Source organism: Nannobrachium achirus (assembly GCF_963921795.1).
Source record: "Nannobrachium achirus genome assembly, chromosome: 16".
Classification (NCBI taxonomy): Eukaryota; Metazoa; Chordata; class Actinopteri; order Myctophiformes; family Myctophidae; genus Nannobrachium; species Nannobrachium achirus.
In genome coordinates this window covers 17,734,812-17,752,797 of record NC_137823.1, presented here as the reverse complement: position 1 = coordinate 17,752,797, position 17,986 = coordinate 17,734,812, and the positions used below count along the sequence as shown (strand labels likewise).

The window sequence follows — 17,986 nt, the reverse complement described above, 5'->3', positions numbered from 1 at the left end:
ATCATTTTAACACTTTCTGTAGACTTTTTTGAAAGAAAATCTTTCTCCAAGTATAATCATAATACCTGATGATCATGTTTTAGGGGGGAAAATCACGTCACCCCGTCTTTAACACCCAAGAGGCCAAACTTGTTCAGTAACGCGATACGGCCACTGGAGGTCGCTGTGCCAAAAGGAGTTATCTCGTTCCTCAACGAGACAACAAAGGGTTAACTGTGCAGCGCCGCATGTTGTGTTCCCTGTGAAAGACCCTAGTCCATACGTCACACCGTGGCTCACAGAGAGAGAAAATGGCGCGACTAGGCTGCATTGACTTCCAGGTGCAAAGAACGCCAGGGAAGCAGAGATCTGCCTGTTTTCACGGCGACACTTTACCACGATGGTCGGCCCCGGTTTGGATTTTAGTTTAGCGAGCGATTGTAAACAAATGGATTTTCTTCCTCAATCGTCAGTGGACACTCACATGCACACGCACGAAGCTTCCGAGGCTCTTCAAAATAAAGCGTGAGTGAACGGCGGCAGCAGCAACAGCTAGAAATGTTAGAAACCTTGGCTTCCCATGTGTTAAGGACGCCTAGAGCTGAAGGAAGCTCCGGTGCAAAACATACTGTATGTTAGACTATAGTGTCAGGGTAATAAAACATACTGTATGTTACACTATAGTGTCAGGATATTAAAACATACTGTATGTTACACTATAGTGTCAGGATATTAAAACATACTGTATGTTACACCATATGTCAGGATATTAAAACATACTGTATGTTACACTATAGTGTCAGGATATTAAAACATACTGTATGTTACACTATAGTGTCAGGGTATTAAAACATACTGTATGTTACACTATAGTTTCAGGGTATTAAAACATACTGTATGTTACACTATAGTGTCAGGGTAATAAAACATACTGTATGTTACACTATAGTGTCAGGGTATTAAAACATACTGTATATTACACTATAGTGTCAGGATATTAAAACATACTGTATGTTACACTATAGTGTCAGGGTATTAAAACATACTGTATGTTACACTATAGTGTCAGGGTATTAAAACATACTGTATGTTACACTATAGTGTCAGGGTATTAAAACATACTGTATGTTACACTATAGTGTCAGGGTATTAAAACATACTGTATGTTACACTATAGTGCCAGGGTATTAAAACATACTGTATGTTACACTATAGTGTCAGGATATTAAAACATACTGTATGTTACACTATAGTGCCAGGGTATTAAAACATACTGTATGTTACACTATAGTGCCAGGGTATTAAAACATACTGTATGTTACACTATAGTGTCAGGGTATTAAAACATACTGTATGTTACACTATAGTGTCAGGGTATTAAAACATACTGTATATTACACTATAGTGTCAGGATATTAAAACATACTGTATGTTACACTATAGTGTCAGGGTATTAAAACATACTGTATGTTACACTATAGTGTCAGGGTATTAAAACATACTGTATGTTACACTATAGTGCCAGGATATTAAAACATACTGTATGTTACACTATAGTGTCAGGGTAATAAAACATACTGTATGTTACACTATAGTGTCAGGGTATTAAAACATACTGTATGTTACACTATAGTGTCAGGGTACACCTATATACATGCTATGCTGCTGTGCTGCGTAAGCTCATGTTATGTATAGATTCATGCGCAGGGCGTCTGAGTCAGCAACTTACACCATCTCTACCAGCATGGATAGAAAACCATCAATATTCAATGAGAGATATGGCAGCCACACTGCACATGGATCCTAGAGCTCGCATAGAACAGTTATTTTCCAATAGCCAACAAATTATGAACCCATGCATGCACTGAATCCGGGAAAGGGTTAGATTGTCAATTTTACGTGAAGATATTTAATGTGGAGTGAAAACAGAAAAGAGAGTAGTATCCTCACTGCCCTAAACGTAGACACTATTGCTATCTTGCATATTATAGCTGACACTCCACCAATGAAAATACCCCCCCCCCCCCCCCCCCCCCACACACACACACACACACACACACACACACACACACACACACACACACACACACACACACACACCACACACACACACACACACACACACACACACACACACACACACACACACACACACACACACACACAGAGCTGTGTGGTTGAACACCTTTTCTTATGAGATGCAGCATATCAAGCACAATGTCTAAAGTGTACTAACGGAAGCTAGATGTTTTCCTGTTGCTTCATGATCTCATCTCAAGTCACACAGCACACAAGCAGACCTGGGCATTGTACGTATGTGGCCCTTTGGTTCAGTCTGACCGGCCCGCGTAGAGTCAATGGAAAATTACAAAATAAACACATTTTCTAATTTTACCTCATGCATGGACTAAAGCTGCATTGCTTTTATTTAGAAGTTTTTTATTGACGTACATATGGGTGCAATGCGTGTGCGTGATCATTGGATGTTGTCAGGTGGTCAGACTGGTCACACATCAAGACAACCTGCCTTACTTTACCCATCAAAAATGGCTAACGTGGCTAAAAAAAGAAAAGTCGTCGCCGAATCCCGGGTTTTCAACAAAAATTGGACTGCTTAGTATTTATTTACTGAAGTCGGAGGTAAAGCCGTGTGTTGAGTTTGCGGGGAGCACATCTTGCGGGGAGCACTGCCTGTTGTTCATGTGGCCCCATGGGGAAAAAAATGCCCACCTCTGGCCTAGAGGGTCAACCGACGGCGGATGTTACAAATGTAACATGCAGACCTGCGAGGGCGGAGGGCCAAAGGTGAAGAGTTGCTCCAAACCTGACAAAAACACTGTTCAGGGGTCTGCTTTGACAATTGTCAGATACATAAAATAAAATAAAATAAATTTGCACGCATGGGCATCAGCATTAAAGCAGTGTGAACATTTAGTTAATTATAGACCATATTCACACCGGCCATTTCGCTATTAAGTTAATGAAATGCCACCCAGTTTTTTTCAATGCAAAATGCCAAAATGTGGTCTATACTATGGCAGGCCTGGCCAGCCAGGACGGAGATTAGATATCAAACTTATAAGAATGCTATCTAGCTTTCATGTATGGTCATTTAGATTTAGGGCAGGCGAGTGCTACGGTAAGTTCTATGGGCTTAGGTGGAGTCTGAAGAGGTGAGTCTTCAGGTGGTATGCACCCACATACAGTATGTTGTGTTTATATAGTGCCTTTATCCAAGGCACTTTACAATGATAGTGCATTACATTCACCCATTCACACACACATTCATACACCGATGACGGAGGATTGAGGAAACCATGCGAGGCACCAACTGCTCATCGGGAGCAATTAGGCCTCATTTACACTGGAAGCCAAATCCAGCCTGAATCAGATCTGTGTCACATCCAGATGGGAATCTGATTTGTTCCATGTGAACATGTGACCATTTAAACCAATCGGATTCCAATGTGGCACAGATCTGATTCAGGTTGGATTCGGCTGACAGTGTAAATGGGGCCTTAGGGGTTCAGAGTGTTGCTCAAGGACTCCACTCTAACTCTGAGGGAGCCTGGGATCTAACTAAGCACTGGCTCTATACCTCCTGAGCCACTGCTGCCCCTGATTTTATTTTATTTGTTTTTTATCATTTTCAATTGGTTCAAATAGCCGATCTACAAGCTAACAACATGTCGATGAAGATTGGTTTCCGGAGCGTCTTGCCCTGAGAATAAGTAAGCAATTTACCCCGAGTGAGAGGACATTATGCTCTGATAATGTCCTGTGTTAGGGGGTGATCGGACGAGGCGAAGCCGAGTCCGATAACCCCCTAACACAGGACATTATCAGAGCATAATGTCCGACCCCGAGTGGTAAATAGCTTTTCTACCACTTTTTCCCATATACATGAAAGAAAACACATAGTTGTAACTTGCAAAGTTCTTTAGTTTACAATCATTAATTGTTTCAGAATGCACATATACATCCGCCACAGCATATAGTCCCACAAGTTTGAATCAGACAACAGGACAAAAGGTGAATAAGTCAGCAGGGCACCGCAGGGAGTTGAACCCCGTCCCAGAGTAAACCAGGAGTACCTACTACCAGAGCCTTGTGCTGTTAAACACCATATAGCCCCACTCCCGCCCCACTCCCAGTGATTGCAAAAACAAAAAATACATCATAGCCTAGGCTACTTGTTGTCATGATGTTCATTCATATTTATGGTGACATTTCCTGAAAAGGTGCAGTTATTAAAGTAGTTGTCAGGGGTAAGACGTTTTGCTGCTGTTGGTGTGTGGGAGTCCATTGGCAGAGGGCGTTTTTGTGGGCCTGCAGCAACCTCAGCAGAAGATCCTGCACCAACCCCAGCAGAAGATCCTGCAGCAGAAGCTCCTGTTGCCAGGATTGTGCTCCAGTTCCTCCTCTCCTTCATGTTTGGACACCAGTAGGACTGTAGAGAGCTCTCATTCTTGTGCCCTGTCACTGAAGATTTTAAGATTTGCAATAGAAAAAGTTAGTTTCATTTAACAAAAAAGAAGAAAAAAATATGAAAATGTAAGTATATACCTGACATGATTTCTCTCGATTCAAGTCCTGCATCTGAAAGCTTTTGGATAGTTGTTGCTCTTAAGGAGTGGTTAGTGTACACTGTCGTTCCAGCCAATTTACAAATCCTAGGCAGCATTTCTCCAAGGTAGTGTACACCCAGGGGTCTCTTTGCATACCTAGGAACAATAAACCGTGAAAAATAAACATTTGAGTCAATGAAGTGTAGTCTACACATAATGCAATCGCATAGTGACGTTGATACAGCAACCACTAGAGGGCAGTGAAAAACTGGACTATTTATAAAAAACAGCATAGACAAATTAAGGCAATGAACTTACCATGGACCCTTGGAATAATCCTTCTTTGGATGAAGGTAGAACGCAGGCACTCCAGGTGGCAACAGTGAAAGATATTTCTCCAGAGAAGCCACTGGACACAGTGGGTTTCCGGCTTCTTCATACATGAATCCACGCAGCCTTTCTTTGTTTTTCTCAGAGTAATCTTTGATAGATAGATAGATAGATAGATAGATAGATAGATAGTTCTACCACATCTACCATATACACGAAAGAAAACACAGTTGTAACTACTGTAACGGTCGCTGTAAGGCTGTTGTGGTTTTGGTATTTTTATTTACCTTTTGAATAAGGTTCTGATGTGTTATTCATTGTTGTTTATTTTATGGGTAACTGTCTGTGAAATAGTGCCATCTGTAGGTGCACTGGTCTGTGGGGTGCAGACCAGGTGCCCTAATCACTCATTTTATGGTTGATGGACATTAAAAAGAACACTAAAAACGGACATTTAAAAAGACAAGGACGATGATGTTAAAAAGATTTCATGTTTATAATTTCTTGTTTAAAAATATGTGTGTTTGTTATGTGAATTCATTTACAGTTTTCACGTGGTCCCGTGGGGCAAATAAAACAACTCTACGTGATCTCAGTATGCTGCGTGGCCTTATTCTGCACTACACTACAGTTCAGGGGCTGTTATAACTACCTTACCTTTGTGATTCTTGGTCTCTTCATTGAACGTCAGCGTTGCATACTTAAGACCCTGTTCATCTCTACGTATGACGAATGACTCTGGTTTCAGCGCACGGTTTCCCTAGATAGATAGATAGATAGATAGTTTTATTGTCATTATTACACAGAACAGGTTCAGTGAACAACGAGATTAGAGCCAGTCCCACAAGGTGCATACACAAGTCAGTAGTAAAGTAATAATACAAATAATAATAATAAACAAACCTCATTTGCGCGTCGCCCCATATGTAGCTGTATATCGAACCACACTTTATGTAACAATCCATGGGGTGTTGCAGGAGACAGAGCACTGGATTGTTTGATTTTATTAAAGTCTGCTTCTGTTATGGATGGATGGTGGGTCGAGGTATCTTTTCCTTCCTTACGCAGTTTCTTCATCACAGCGACAAAAACAGAATTGCTGCTACTGAACTCACTGTCAGATATTATACTCCAGCCTCGGGACAACGGCGGATCATTCATGTAACGATTCATTCCTGCTCGCAGACCAGCGTAACTACTGACACTATATTCTTCACCTTTAGCGTTTCTGACTGTAGCGTAGAATTCTCGTAGTATCTTATTTAAATCTTCTTTGCCGATGGTTGTCAAATCGGTGACAATTTTCTTCTGTGTGCACCAGGTCTGGAAACACCGCGTACTCCAGTTAGTTTGTTTGACGGTACCGGGCTCACTACGACATAACTCGAGCGCATCTAATTCCTTCTCGGATATATCCGAGTGTCTCTTACTGGCACTGGGTTTCTCTTCATCTTGTAAATCCAACCACTCATCCATAGATAATCCACCGAGTAAATCAAAGTTAATCGTGAAGTCACTCATTGTTGTTGTCGTTGTGGCACTGGGTTTGAAAGGTGTTCCGCACATCCGGGTACTTTGTTTCCTTACCGGGGAAGGAAACAAAGTACCCGGATGTGCGGAGTGATCTTGGAAAATGTGACAACTTTGCGGCAGTTGTTGTCTCATAACCTCCGGAATTTAGCCAATCAGAATCCAGTATTTGAACACGTGACTCGAAAAAGTGGTAGAATGATAGTTCTACAGCAAGCCTCCATTCATGATCTAACTGTCTATCTGTATGTATTCACCCATATATCCTATGCTCCCAGTTCTATAGTAGGCTATACATCATGTAATACAGAGTCACATTAACACATATGGTGCCAACCCCGAGTTTCCCGAGTTTGATTTCAAATAGACCGCTGTGCCAACCCCGAGTTTCCCGAGTTTGGGTTTAATTACTTAATTAGGTTAATTACACTCTCCCCCATCTTGTGACAAATTTTGGTGCTTCTGTGATTAAAAAAAAGTCAGAAATCACATATTCAACAAGTGATGTGAGCAAAAACAAATACAAATGCTTCCCATGAACCACAATATTGCTAAACTATGGCTCAAATGGCTCAAATATCTAACTTCATTACTCGCTCTAAACCAGAAATGCATTTCACTGCTTTGAACTGCTTTCCGTGCATTAGGCTAGTCAATTGCACCTTTATTACACACGATGGCGCTATTGTCAGATTAGTGGAAGCCCTGTTGTGTGAAACCAATGGATTGAATCCAGGGTGTTTCCCCCAGGTCAAAACAATAACTCTAGATCACGGGCTGCTATGCAGCCCTGGAATTAGTCGGTCGCGGTGACAAACAACATATTCTTCCTCATAATCATCGTCATCACAACTAACTCTAGTGCTATCACGGGCTGCTGTGAATGTCCTGGCATTAGTGGGTCACTGTGACAAACATTTTCTACTTCATCAGTCATCACAACAATGTCAAAAGACGGTGGCGCTACAGCAGCAGCTAGACAATCTACTTTTGCGTTCCTTCGACCCTGGAATACAAAACAAACAGCCACGATCAAAGGAAGAATCCATCGCCTGAACCTATATAATGGAGTCTAAAACATACCTGTTTGAGCGAGTTGTAGTCGGACATTTGTCACAGAGAGAGAGAGAGCGAGAGACCTCGGAGCAGAATGCAATATGTACGCGTCCATAGTGGAGCCATCGGACGGCGGCCTCTCCTCACTGTGGATCGCGTTCTTGTCTGGTTCCAACTTCAACTACGGAGGTAATCCGACTCAGCGCAACAGCGCAACACCGCGACCGCGGGTTGACCCACTGAGCCCTGGACATGATGATCGAGCCCTATGAGAGAGCCCTATACAGCCAATACAGCATTCTGCCCCGAGGCCTGACACTGAGTCGGAGGTTTCTGTGAGCCAGAACCGGAGCCAGAACCACCAGAGGCGGACCCGGTCGCTTCTCCCCAGCTGGCTGCGGGGACGGCCCGCAGCCCACACACAGGCCCGGTCGTGAACGTGCCAAACCAGCAGCTCGTTAGGTAAATGTTTCTTTCTTTCTCCCCCCCCCTTCTGTTTCTGAAGTTGTATTTGTATCGCGAACTGCCGGTATAGTAGTGATCCACGATTACATTTAGAATGTATCTATTCAATCATGCACAGATGTCGGAGAGTCCATTCAGCTCTCAGAATATATATATATATATATATATATATATATATATATATATATATATATATATATATAGCCTATATATAATCGTCAGATGAATCAATGTATGTTTTATAATCTAAGTTGCTCTGGGTAGGATAAATGTGTCTTCTAAACCCCTAAAACTTTTAGGCTAAAGGTGTAAATTGATTTGTGCTTTTTTCCCCCTCCCATCTGTTATTTATTTAGACTCAGAATCAGACGATACTGTTGGAGATAATGATGATGACCATCATGTGTCACGTGATGCCCCTGAAGGTAAGATTATTGTTTAGTAAAACGGTTATTGTGGTTTGTGTGTGTGTGAGAGAGAGAGAGGAGGGGGGAGGAAGAGAGAGAGAAAATGTTTTCTCTTGGGGTGTGTGTGTGTGTGTGTGTGTGTGTGTGTGTGTGTGTGTGTGTGTGTGTGTGTGTGTGTGTGTGTGTGTGTGTGTGTGTGTGTGTGTGTGTGTGGGATAGAGGAAATGTATTTTATTGTGTGAGAGAGAGAGAGGGATAGAGAACATGTATTGTGGTGTGTGTGTGTGTGTGTGTGTGTGTGTGTGTGTGTGTGTGTGTGTGTGTGTGTGTGTGTGTGCGCGCGTGCGTGTGAGACACATTGTATTGTAAATGGATTTTATTTTTCTATATTTATAGGTAGTGGTTCGTGCAGAGGAGCCTACTGACTTCCCTTTGGAGAACTGAAAACTTTCCTTGCCCGCTGTTTCTGACCGGCCTCATCTCAACTCACACGTGCACGCACGCAGCCTCTGAACTGTGAACACGCACGCAGCCTCTGAACTGTGAACATGCACACGCACACGAGCACGCATGCAGACTCTGAACTGTGAACGTGCACACATACAGGCGCACGCATGCACGCGCGCACACGCACAATGTGAGAAACAATGTGAACAAGCCAGAGAAACACTGAACTAGCAAGAATACACTTGATTGAAAACGGTAAAGAAACAAAATAAAAAACACTTATTTGTCTTATTCTTTTGTATTTCTTTGAAGGAAAAATACTGTAAATACAATATTGAAGTCATTGAAGTCAAAGCTAAAAAGATCAAGTGAGTTTTCAGCCTGATACAGTATCATTCACTAAAAGCTGTTTTTCTCAAAACAAGGTCTAAAAAGGGGTCATTTTTGGCCGCTTTTTTTTTTTTGTCTGGCCTATAAATACAGAAGCGAACATCGTAGAAACATGGTTCTTGGACCGGGTGAAACTAGAGAATCTCCTCTTTCATTCGGTGTGTTGTGTGATTTTGTCACGATAAAACTGAATGCTGAGGCTGTCTTCGAAGTTGGTCAAAAACATGGCAAGAGCACAGTACAGACAGAAATAAGCCATGGCAACAGATGTGTTAATTTAACAAAGGTGTGCTGCAGACTGCCAGGACCTCTGGTGGGAAACTGTCCCAATACAAACTGTATAAAAACTCTGTTAGTGATGGTTCTCAGGGCCGGATTGGACGGTCTGGCACTTCTGGAAGGTTTGGCTAAGCCAAAACAAAAGGAAAATTAAATAAAAGATAATAAAAATACATAGCCTACATAATGGTATCTTTCGGTGAAGAGCACAAATGCCAGCGGTGATTTATTTGTGCCAGTCCGTGCCTGTTGGTTCTTAATAATGGACAGTTGTGTGCTGTGCGTGACTTTAGAGCGATCGTGCAAGCTACAGGAAAACATCTAGCTTCCGTTAGCACAACTTACTCATTGTGGTTGGTATTTAGAATGCCATCTCAGAAGAAAAGGTGGTGAACCACACAGCCTAGCAAAAGAGATGCTGCTCTCTTTCTTTCTCTTTCTCTTTTTGTGTGTGTGTGTGTGTGTGTGTGTGTGCATGTGCGTGTGCGTGTGCGTGTGTGTGTGTGTGTGGTTTATTTTCATTGGTGGAGTGTGAGCTGTCATATGCAATCTAACCGTAGTGTCTCTACGTTTAGGGCAGTGAGGATACAGTATATTCAGGTGTTGTGAAGAGCTGGACCAAATAACTGCATAAAGAAGTCATTTGTACCTTTATGAATGAAGTCATAAAGGTACAAATGGCTGTAGCTAGACATTCTGATAACATTGAGCTACAAGAGGGAGATCCAGACTACCAGAATGACCCCACAGCAAGACCAACTGAAGCAGAGGGAGTTTATGAGAGCCTTGATCTCCAAAAGATAGACGACGCTGTCTATGAAGGTCTTCCAACCAAGAAGGAGAAAGATCTACAAAAGTTACGGCAGTCTGGTAAGATTAAAGCTATACAAGCTTGCAGCATGTCATTTTGTGCCACGTTGCCAGCTTGTAGGCCTACAGTACTGACATCTGTTATTTCTTTTTAAATGTTTGAATAATCTTGAGAGTTTGCAAACTATTGGTTTTGAAAGCAATTGTAGAATCGGCCTCTGGTCTTAAAGGGATATTTCACACAAAAAGCACATTTTATCGTTTACTCTGGCTTTTGGGAGCACCAGACAGTTTTTAAGTTGCATACTGCCCTCCTATAATATGTACCTTTTTTTTTTATATAGACAGTTTTGCTACTCACCAAAACAAATACAGCTTTTGGGAGTTGTAAGCATATACTTTCCTTGGTGGAAGCACTCTGAGCCCCCCACCTCATGTCTAAAATACACTTTTTGGCCAGAAAAAAAAAACTTCTTTACACATGATTATATATCAATCATAAGCCCCAATTACTGAATGTCAATTTCAGTTTTTTATTTTTGTTTCATTCTTTTCAGACTATTTAGTTAAATATTTCAGGAATGGTTTGATGTCAAACTCCTGGTTCAGACCACAAAGAGCTAGATTGCTTCCTCGATGGCAGGGGTCATCTCCATGATGGGTTGTGGTGGACATTTTTGCCAAAATGTTTTGCCAAAACTTTACTTTAACTTAACTGGAGTATTTCCAAATTCCAGTAGGCCTACTTTAACTTCTACTCTGTCATGACATCTCAGAGACTATTATTGTACTTTTACTACACTACAATCATTTGACAACTCTAGCTAGTAGTTACTTTATATTTTGATTATTATTAGATTACTTCTCGATTTGGCTATTTTCTCCTGCTCTTCTTTCCTCTGTTTCCTCCAATGCTCACCTGAAGGCTTATTGTCTCTTCATGGTGCGTGCACCTCCACTGTACAACTTACTTGTGCAAATTAATTGTTGGAAAACCTGCAATAATAATATAGACATTGTCACTGTCTATTTTAACATGACAGAGTCTCATGTCATGTTTATTTACCAACAATGCCTCGCTGGCTCGCTTCCTCACAGCAGCTGAGCGCAGCTGCCTTTGTGGGTTGCCTGTTAAGTGCTGCGTGCGCACATCCCCCATTTTAGGCACCAGCCAGACACAGCATGTTGTTCAATTGCAGCAGATGAGATGAGTAACAGAAGAGGGGTGCAACGTGTATTTATTCAATTGGGAGGGGAGTCTGGGCGCCTAGGTGCCCAAAAGTGATTTTATTTTACTTTTTTTTTTACTTTATTTAACTGTCTTGCATGTACCAAAAGCTGGTGCTGTGTGTGTGTGTGTGTGTGTGTGTGTGTGTGTGTGTGTGTGTGTGTGTGTGTGTGTGTGTGTGTGTGTGTGTGCGTGTGCGTCCGTGCATGCATTTCCGTATTGTTAGTCCATACAGCTAAAGCATTCTGCAACCAGCCACAGACATATATGGTCACATTTTGTCAATAATGTGCAGCCTGCAAGCTACTTCAGGAAGATAGGCCTCCACTCGAGAGGTTTTCACACACATGTGGGGCCTCTATGTGGCCGATGTATGTGACGTGTCAACATGATTTGGTGGTCTGTTCTTCCTCTTGCTGTTCACTGAGTACTTCCTCTTCCTGTTAATAGCAGTGAACTGTGTATGTGTTTTTTTTGATCCAACCACAACCACTAGTGTTCTCTGCTTTCCCTGAGAGTTCACTTCTCCCCTAGAGCAGGGCTGGGCAGCATCTTTTTCCAGGGCTGTACTGGCTTTGATAAAGTGAGAGAAGGACCACACATTGGACTACTGAAGTCATATAGTGCTGATTTATGTTAAAAATAGCATTCATTTGTTGACAGACTGCTTTACAGTAGGGTATTTTATTTTATGTTTTAAAGCTGTACTGTATCACTCACATTATAAAACATGATGCATTAAGTTATAAATATGGACTCAAGGCAGACTGTCTGTTACATTGTAAACATTTAACAGACAGCGTGGTAGAACAAGGGTCTTCAACTTTTTTCATATCAAGGTCCATTATTTATTCTGCATTTGAGCCACAGACCACCATTTGACAACATTTAGCATCTCAGACATAAAACTACTTTGTTATACTTTTTAAACAAATACAATTTTGCCCACAATTCCATGCTGCATTGATGTTGGTATACAAAAGGGGAGATAACAGGGAAACGTTGATCAAAATAACAATTCTTCTAGTGTAGATTTGAAATATCATCATTATGTCTGTCTAGACTAAGACTAAAGGGCTTTTCACACAGGACCGTTGCGTTTCTTTCCGTTTGCTGCTTGATTAAAACGCATTGGATTTGCTGTGCAAGGCTGTGCGGAATCCACGCTGCGGATCCAAAAAGAAGTCATAAAAGGAGTCAAGGACTTTGCACACAGGACCACTGCGTTTCTTTCCGTTTGCTGCACGATTAAAACGTGTTGGATTTGGTGTGCAAGGCTGTGCGGAATCCACACTGCGGATCCAAAGAGGAGTCATAAAAGGAGTCATTGAGTTTTTACAGCATGCGACCAGATGCACAAATCGAACTGGGTTCGATCGGGAAAAAAACGCACAGCCGCAGCCACCTGCCATATGGCAAATTTGGAGCCAGTGTGCATGAGGTCATAGAGAATCATTATTTTCTTTAAAAAAAATGGAATCGTCAGTTTTTTTCCGTGCGAGAAAAACACGTCTGTGTACAAAGGGCTTCATTGAGTGTTCACTGCATGCGACAAGATGCACAAATCGAACTGGGTTCGATCGGGAATAAAACGCACAGCCACAGCCCCCTACCGCATGGCAAATTCGGAGCCGGTGTGCATGAGGTCATAGAGAATAATTGTTTTCTTTTAAAAAATGAAATTGTCAGTTTTTTCTGTGTGAAAAAAAAAAAAAAACGTGTCTGTGTGCAAAGGGCTTAAGACTTGGCCTTGTCCATGGCTACATTTTGAGTTAATTGCACCGTACCTCTTGATCTTTTTCAACGTACAGGAAGTCTCTTCACCAAAAATAGCAGATCTACAATCACATTTTGACGCGTTGTGAGCTTGTAGATCGGCTTTGTTGAATATTCCCCCCAGAACTGCTGGGGTTTAAGTGGTTAAACACCAAGTATAAAAGATAATTCCGGTCATCCTATAATGAAAACAGATATTCTCAGGTTCTCAAGTTTTCCTCGCTATACTGTATCTCAAAGGGAATGTTCTACGTATTTATTTACTGTAATATGACATGATATTACAGTAAATGTGTGTGTGTGTGTGTGTGTGTGTGTGTGTGTGTGTGTGTGTGTGTGTGTGTGTGTGTGTGTGTGTGTGTTAGAGCTGGGATCGGGCCCATTTTTTCTGTCCGACCCGAACCTGTGTCCGACAGTTTTCTGTCCGACCCGAGTCGACGTCCGAGCATTAATCATGAAAAAGCGTCCGACCCGAGCCGACGCCCGAACCTTATGTTTTCAACGCTTTTTCGCCTTTTTTCTTTGAGGAAGCCACTGATTGTTTCTTTTTCTTTGAGGAAGCCACTGATTTACACTCACTAGCAAACGTGTTATAATGTGCAGTGAGTGCATGCAGCATGCCTGTTTGTTACCCTTAATAATATTAAGCCACATTGTGGCTTGTGAAAGTGTTTTAAATAATTACACAAGTAGGCTATGTTAGATTATTAAATAATAGGCTATAACGTGCACTGCGCGTCTGGTGACTCTTGTCTGACTGCAGTCAGTGACTCGCTGCAGTCACACACTTAAAATCCTCTTTTACAAACTTTTAATAAAGTATTCACACTGCACAAACCTTTTCCACATGTTCAATCAATATCAAAATGTATTCAGTCTTACCAGCATAGACGATTCTGACATCTGCTTTTAATATCCAGCGTCCACAAACGGCCAGTCCACGGCCAGTTGGCCGTCTTTCTTAATCAAAATCTATTATTAATCCAACCATTATGATTTATGGGTTTTAGGCTAAGGCTACATTCAACATCGGACTTTTTAATTATGTCTGCGTTGACAACTACGTTGAAATGCGTCCATACCGCGGCGCTGATTTCCCTCTTTCGTTTTCAATTGCTTTAAACTTTACCGTAGACAAGTTAACTTTTATCTCGGCTGGCGGCAACATTATCTCTCACTCATTCGCTTTTTCTTCTCGTGTATCTGTTTGTTTGTTTGTTTGTTCTCTGTCACATATGACACTCCGTCTCCCACTTCCTTTTCCCCATGAACATGTGTGCATGGTTGTCAAGACAACGCACTGAGCGTAGCCACGTGCAGTGCACCAGAAAGACAAGGAAATAGCACACACAGAGACGATAGTTGTATCGTTTTACACTTTATTTTCTATGAATCAAAATTATGTCCGACCCGAATCGACGTCCGACAATTAATTGTGAAAATGCGTCCGACCCGAGCCCGAGCCCGTCGGGCTTGTCGGGTCCCGTCGGATTTCGGTCGGGTATCCCAGCTCTAGTGTGTGTGTGTGTGGAGGAAGTACTTGGACATTAACAACTTAGTTTGGTAGAAAAATGGTAAAAAGCAAAACAATACATGAAGTGTCAGAGAAGCTACAGCAGACAGTAATATTCAAGATAGTTTGCTGTTTGTATTCAATAGTTAACTTTTCAAGCCTCTCATCCCAAGATGTGTGGAGATGTACTGTATGTTATTCCAGACTTGACAAAGAAGGAGAGACAGAGAAGGAGACAGAGGAGAGATGAGGGACACTGACAGTTAGAGGAGTGATTCTTTTCATGTGTAAAAGTATTTATTTAGAGAGAATGTTGGACATTTAAATCATTTTTAGACGTGTTTTTGTCACACAGAGAGAAGGCGTTCCAGAGTTGTTGCTGTGCTGTGTCTTCTGCTGCTGGGTGGGAACATAGGCCAGGCCGTGCACTGTGAGTATTCCATGTCACTAAACTACCACATCACTCACTGTGAGTATTCCATGTCACTAAACTACCACATCACTCACTGTGAGTATTCCATGTCACTAAACTACCACATCACTCACTGTGAGTATTCCATGTCACTAAACTACCACACCACTCACTGTGAGTATTCCATGTCACTAAACTACCACATCACTCACTGTGAGTATTCCATGTCACTAAACTACCACATCACTCACTGTGAGTATTCCATGTCACTAAACTACCACATCACTCACTGTGAGTATTCCATGTCACTAAACTACCACATCACTCACTGTGAGTATTCCATGTCATTAAACTACCACATCACTCACTGTGAGTATTCCATGTCATTAAACTACCACATCACTCACTGTGAGTATTCCATGTTACTAAACTACCACATCACTCACTGTGAGTATTCAATGTCACTAAACTACCACATCACTCACTGTGAGTATTCCATGTCATTAAACTACCACATCACTCACTGTGAGTATTCCATGTCACTAAACTACCACATCACTCACTGTGAGTATTCCATGTCATTAAACTACCACATCACTCACTGTGAGTATTCCATGTCATTAAACTACCACATCACTCACTGTGAGTATTCCATGTCATTAAACTACCACATCACTCACTGTGAGTATTCCATGTCACTAAACTACCACATCACTCACTCAAGGAGTTTGTTGACAGACATTGTGCATGTTGTTGTGACAACTATAAAAGCCACCACAATATTAACCCACATTTCCATGAGACTTCTTATGATGTCTAATCGTCATTGTATGCGGTGTTGACAAATTAATGCATGTAAATAAGATGAGATTAATAACATCTGCAAAGTAAGTTCTTCTTCTCAAATCAAATGTCCCTCACAGATGCTTGACCTCATCATGAACAGTAGCAAAAACTGTGTTTATCTTCAGCATTTCTGTCCTTTGCAGATCATAACAACCTGATGGAGCAGATGAATCATCTTCAGACCACCAACACCAACCTGATGGAGGAGAATGCCCAGCTGAAGACCAAAGCAATAAATGGTGAACCTTTTTGAAGGAATATTCATTTTGTGTATTATTATTGATATTTAAATTATTATCAGAGATGGATTGGTTAAAAATACAATCTGGGTCCCTCAACATAGCTGTTACTTATGTAATCATAATGTAAACCACATTGTGTGTGCAGTGGGTGCATAGACTGTCTTCCCTTGGTCTGTCTGTGGCGGCCTTTCACTCTTGCTGAGTCTGTACCTAGTCAAGGCTTTCCTATGTTTAGGGTCATTCACTGTGCTCAGATATTCTGTCAATGTATATTCTCTTTTTAGTGCTAGATAGCATTCCATTTTGCTTTGCGTTTTGCTGGTTTAGTCCAACTAGCCCTTACCCGTTCAAAGATATGAGCTCCAAAATGATGTGCAGTGTGTGGGTTATGGGATGTGGGACACAGTAGCCTATATGAGGGATGGAAAGTAACTTAAACTGGTGCTTGCATGATGTACTGCAGAACCCCCCCCCCCCCCCCGCCCGCCCGCCCGCCTGCACACACACACACACTCCTCCCCCCCCCCCCCCCCCGTGTGTGTGTGTGTGTGTGTGTGTGTGTGTGTGTGTGTGTGTGTGTGTGTGGGTTTGTGTGTGATTGTGCATGGCCTGAACAACAGCGCCCCTCCCTTAACATGTGTGGTCACAAAAGGTACTGTAGGCTAAATAGATATAGATACACCATAAAAATGCTAATATACAGCATATGATTTGTGAAAGTGACAAACGGGCTTCACAGTTATGTCAGGTGTGTTCATATGCTATTGGTGATGCGATTTCAGATCAATTGCTCCAGCCACTGAGGAGAAACGCTGTGACAGACAGACACTCACTCAGACACTCACTCAGACAGACATTCGCTAAATTATATGTTAGATGGGTTTTCCATCTGGTAGTTGTGCTGGGGACTGCCCATAAGTCCGAAATCTCATTAGTCCAACAACTCGTTTTAGGGTTAGGTTTAGGCATAATTGAGGTTAGGGTTTGGGTTAGGTTTAGGCATAGTTTTACTGAGGGTTAGGATTAGGAATAGTATTTTTCACCAGGTTAACATCACCAGATTCTGACTAATGGGATGTAGGAAGTAGGAACAATGAGATTTCGGACCATGGCACCGTTGTGCTTGTGTTTGTGCGCAGAGACCCTGAACCAGCTGACTGAGGGAGCCTCCCTGTAGTTTTATCTATGGTTGAGGGCTATGTGTCTTTAGGTGTTTATAGAATTTAAATGCTCTCTTTTAATAATGAGTGGGTATCATATCATTCTAATTCTGTCCTGCAGGCATTGTTTGTTGTTTTTCTTTGGGTGTGGAGGATGGATTTGCAGAGTATTGTAACGGCCCCTTTAAGTGTGGCCGGATGTCTTGTGACGTTGTAAGCGTCTTCCTGGGTTTTGGGGGAAGTGACGTTGTTGTTGTGGTGTTACTACTGTGTGAGCTGTTGGGACTATTTTACGAGAGCTACACATGTACGTTTACGCTGGAAAGGTGCCTTTAATAAACGTAATACTAAACCGTGGATCACGTCTCTGTCTCCGGTTCCTGAGATCACTACACTGGTGTCAGAAGAAAAACAAACAAATACTTTGTCGGTGAGGAGACGTGCCGTTGTGTGCTAGCTAGTTAGCTTCAGTGTGTTAGCTAGCTAGGCGAGCAGTATGGATGAGAAGAAGATAAAAGAAGAGCGGCAGGACGGAGCGCGATACGGTA

The 17,986-nt window shown here is 42.0% G+C and overlaps 1 long non-coding RNA gene across 1 annotated transcript; it reads right to left on the bottom strand.

Moving 5' to 3' along the window:
- Window positions 1-4,956: 4,956 nt before the first annotated feature.
- On the bottom strand, window positions 4,957-5,924 carry LOC308300619. Its single transcript, XR_013962843.1, has 3 exons — window positions 5,781-5,924; window positions 5,535-5,637; window positions 4,957-5,028 (listed from the first exon to the last, which is right to left on the bottom strand). It is a non-coding gene; the product is annotated as an uncharacterized lncRNA (long non-coding RNA).
- Between the last annotated feature and the right edge of the window lie 12,062 nt (window positions 5,925-17,986).